Below are 4,954 nucleotides of genomic sequence, written 5' to 3' on the forward strand. Positions count from 1 at the left end.
GGCACTCTAGAGGCTCCCTGAAAAAGTCTTATGTGGTAATGTATGCATATTATAAGACAGAAGAACAATCATTTCTAGTTACTGAAAAGAAAAGAAAATCGCTTGCCAAATTAGGTTTTGCTACTTTGTTGAAAGAATCCTAAGTATGATTGGAGTCTGGTTTTCGTATTCTGGGTTAATTTTATTTTGACTTGTTTTCTTGGAATTTGCAATAATTTTGAAAGATAAAAAAAATTAAGGTATTTTCTAGTAGAGTTATTCTAGGACATTGAGGAGCCAAAGTCTTCTCACTCTGTATTGCTGCGCCTTTTCTCTGGGTGTTTTGTGTTGTTGGAAAGGCTTTGAAGTTGATTAAGGTTTGGCATACACACCACTTAAGAGATTTGTTAAAGAAACCATTTTCAGGTCAGGGGTTACACACACTATTTAGTTTAAGATTTGAGGGCAGTCAGTGCTATACATAGTGCAGGGCACTCTAGAGAAAATGTGGGATTATCTGGGAAGAGAGGGAATGGAGTCTGTGTGTGGTAAAGGCAAATTTCCCCTTTCAAGCAGCTTAAAGCAACTAAAAGGCTGCTTGTCTCCACAGACTGCAATGTCCAAAAGTCAATGTGGAGTACAGTGAGGAGTTTCGTGAATGGATGGGAATGTGTGGTAGATGCAGTGCTCTATGTGAATATGTTGTGGCAAATCAAGAGTCTAAGAATAGCTAGGAACAATAAAGATGCAAAATTACACAAGTAATCTGCCAGTTTATAGTTTTTGAAAAACATTTTGAGTAATCTTCAGTTTCTATTTACTTTCAGGCCTGGCATCCCTGATAAGGTAATAGTGAGAAGAAAAATTGCCTAAAACTAACATAGTAAAAAGCCCCAAGACAATGTAGTGTATTAAACTTTATCAAATACAGTACGAGAGCAGTGGTGTAAGTGAAGAACGTGACTCAAGAAGTTTTCAGAATGTCTGTTGGTTAAATTGAAAATGTGATTCTTTGAAGATTAATAGCCGTAGAACAGTTTCCCTCCCTTCCTTGCCCATCCTCCCCTTCCTTTTTTTTTTTTTTTTCTCCCTTTTCATTGTTTGCCACTCTCATCTTACCACATTTGCCTTTGGGATAACAGATTTTATTAATTCTCTTTGAGTTGAACAGGTACCTTTGATGTAGCTGATTGAAGTTGATTTAAATGAAGTATTTGTATAATTTAATGGACATCTACCAAGTGGACCAGTAGTTAATGTTTTTCTTTTAGGACTAATTACTAGAAAAGAGCAACCCCTTGCCTCCTTTTTTTATCTGCAAAACTAGTAAAACTTAAAGCGTCTAGCCAGTTTGCTGAGGTGTAGTGAACTTGCTTCAGGCATCTAAGTGGGAGGTTTAGCCTGTGAGGAGAAGATAGACTTCCCTTGTCTAAGGTTTGTTTTAAAGAGCTACTTCTCTGTATTAACAGATGGAGCAGATGGAGTCTGAATGTTCCTCAGTTGTGAATACAAGCAAACTCTTAAAGTAGTTTGTGCTTGAAATAATTTGCTAGCTGTGCTGTAGTATTTGAAATTATCACACTAGATCTTTAAAAGGCTTAAGTGTTTTAAGTATATATTGAAAAAATACATAAAGTTGCCACAGAGTAGAGAAGTCTAATGAACTTAAAAGCTTTAGAAACTAAAAAATAAGTAAAAACCCTCAAAACATTAGCTTTTTTTAAAAAAATATATATTTAAATACTTGCAGTTACTGCTTTTAAGTTGAAAAAAGTGAAGACATTTTGAAAATGTAAACAACATTTTGAAAAAGTAAATTTAAAAAGCCCAACCCACCTCAAAATGTTTAATCAAGATTAATCAAGATGTTTATTGCTGTCTCAGAAGGTTTCGAAGAAAATCTTGTTCTGAGAAGTTAGAACTTCTGTTTGCTATAGCTCCCCTTATGTGTCTGTGATTGGACTCATCTCCCCTTCCTCTGCAAAGGTTGGGGGCCACTTGGCTGATTCAGACCAGCTGAGATTCTGTTTTGGAAGATCTAAGGCATTGCATTCAGGGCTCAAATAAAGAGGAGAGGGTGAATAGCCCTAACATGGTTACACAAAACCTTTTCCAATGCTGTGAATGTTATATTTTGCAAAGTTGTGTTACTACTCAATTAGAGAAGCCTTCTTATACAGAAAATCAGTCCTGAAAATGTAGGATTTTAAGTGCCTTGATAGCAGTTCATAGATTCTTTACTTCAAATTCTGTAGTAAGTGAACATGCTACTGTGTTGCCCCTCCTGCCCCAAAATTTCTGAAGGTGCTGTCTCATATCAAATGAGACTAGTCAGTAAAAATCTACATTATTTTGTAGATTGTATTTCTGCATTTTTTTAGAAAGAGTCATCTCTGCCTGCTAAGTCTTAGTATTGTAGAAGGCCACATAGTCCAGAAAATGAGTTGGACACAGGCTTTCTGCATGAGCAGCTGTGCAATACCTTTTAGAAAATGTTGCAAAAGAATGGTGAAGATGTGCCATAACAGGTAAGTGCAGTGCAACAAATAGTGCGTTATTTCTTCTTCCTAATCTGTTAATTTAGGAGAAAGATGCTAAACAGAAAGGAAAAAGTTAGGTTGCTTTTCCCTCTCCTACTCTTCTTTGGACTTGGAGTGACATGTTATAGAAGAGATTGGTGCTGTGCAAAGCTACTTGGTTTAGAACCAGCTAAAAGAGAACAAGCATGAGGAGTGCTGTGTGTTCCTTTTGGATAAAGACTTGCTGTCCCAAGGTTGGTGGAGCAGCTGATATAAAGAATTTGGTTAGTACTGGTTCAGATAATTGATACCATTCAGGTATTCTAGCATACAGTATAGATAATGTGAGCTGTAGTATGTTTTCTTTTAATGCATCAACTTGCAAAAAATAAAAAGAACGTGCATTCCCATCTGATTATTCTTTGATTTCCCTACTGAAATATTTCTCTGATGTTACTTTTTTAAGGTTAGATTAGATGTTAAATAAGTGTGATGTGCTTTGCCTTTTATATAAGTGCTCTCATGGGATTTAATTTATAATTGTCAGTTTTCTCACCTGATACATTTTGGATGTTAATAGATTTCATCTGCATTTTGAACTCTTTCCCTGCATTTCCAGTGAAGTAAGTGTTGAATTATATTTTTAAAAGAAATTTTAGAAAAGTCTGGATGACTTTATTCCAGACTTTTAATACATATAAACTAACCAAACTGACTGATTTGAGATTTCTAGTTTTGTTATTGTGTTGTCCCTGACCTAACTTGCACCTAGTATAGAACATGTACAAGCTTGTTGATCCTGTAGTGTAGCAATAGCTCTGAGCTGCCAACACCCTGTGTGTTGTTTTGTCGTTGCTGTGACTGTGGGGAACAGTAATGCTAAAGTTCATTTGAGGTTAGTTAGCATCAGGTTAAATACCGGTGTTTGATTATTACAGGTACTAGCTAACTAAATGTAGACACAATGGAATTAAACCTGAACTGGCACTATCCCTTATAAGTTGTGAAAAACAGCATGATTTTATTTTTGTCTCCCCAAAATCTGTTCCTGAATGAAAAGGTATTATTTTCCTTAATTTTTTTTCCTTGTGAGGGTTTTTTACCTCCTGTTGGGCAGAATAAACAAAAAAAGTGGCAGACAAAGTTTCTGTATGCTTGTCCAGTTCATGGGCCAGATCTAACCTGGGGGAGGATCGTGTGTAGGTCCCAAATAATTTTTATTGCTCCTAATATGTGCAGGCCTTAGTGTTGACCATTGTGTCCATTCAGCAGGATGTAGAAGTGCTCAAAACCCACCTCTCTCTATTTGCCTTCAAAACATGGGACAGTCTTGCTGCCCAGTGCACGACAGACAAGTGTGTTGACGGTTCTTGCTGTTATGGCTTCCTTAAGAGTTGGAGGAAAAGGTCTGCCTTGCCTGTTCTCCAAAATGTTCATATTTTACAGTCCTTGGTTCACAACTGGGGCATCCACAGCACTCCACTGCTTACTGATAATGGATTTGAGTGGCTGTGTAAGCACCCTCCTGGATCTTAGGGAGGGATAATCTTCCTGTAACCTTCAGATGTGCCTACCGTTATTGTGAAGTAAACCCTCCTGTTTTGCAGCAAAAATGGTTTCACGATGCTGTCCTCAATCAAAAAGCACAGTAACAAGGCATCTAACTGATGAACTAGAATTCCATTAGTAGTGATGTGTAATACTTGTATGTCAAACTTTATAAATGTGATATGTCCCACTGGAACACACATAAGCTTTAAACTAGATCTAAGACTTAGAAGCGCGGTAGCACCTCACAGTGTGATGCTTGGCCAATGCCAAAGTTTATCTCCAGCTCTGTTGTATTGCCTCAGAACTTCACTCTGAAGCTGCAATTTGAAACCCTCGCTCCATTTTACATAAACGTAATTCTTGAGCCTGTTAAAAAGATGTACGTATAAAAACCTTTTCTGTTAGAGGGGACAGGGCCTTTTCCCCATCCCTTTGACTCTAATAAAAGTCAAGTGTCTGCTGTAATTCTGAGCCTCCTGCCAGCCGGCGAAAAGCTCGGTTGTAGGAAGGGGATCCGGTCGGCGTGGTTCGCCCTGTATTAGGGGTACCATCAGGGCAGCGTTAGCAGCATTGCTGGGAGATGGAGAGGGTAAGAGGGTCACAGAATCACACACTCGTGATTTGGAAAGGAGCCACTAGGATCATGGAGTCCGACTCCTGACCCTGCACAGGACACCCCAAGAATGGCACCACGGGCCTGAAGAGCGTTGTCCAAACGCTTCTTGAGTTCGGTCAGCCTCGGTGCAGTGCCCAGCGGAGGTTGTCGGAGGGCAGACATCCCACTGCACTTCTGCTGGGTTTGGGGCTTTTTCGGGGTAGTGCGCGGCACGCCGACGGCCGCGGCCCCGCCCCTGCTCTCGGCGAGCGGCAGCGCTGCCTGGCTCCCGCGGCCGGCGCTCGACGCG

This window comes from Chamaea fasciata, unplaced genomic scaffold (genome assembly GCF_029207755.1).
Source record: "Chamaea fasciata isolate MVZ Bird 193981 ecotype frontalis unplaced genomic scaffold, bChaFas1.0.hap1 SCAF_1, whole genome shotgun sequence".
Lineage (NCBI taxonomy): Eukaryota > Metazoa > Chordata > Aves > Passeriformes > Sylviidae > Chamaea > Chamaea fasciata.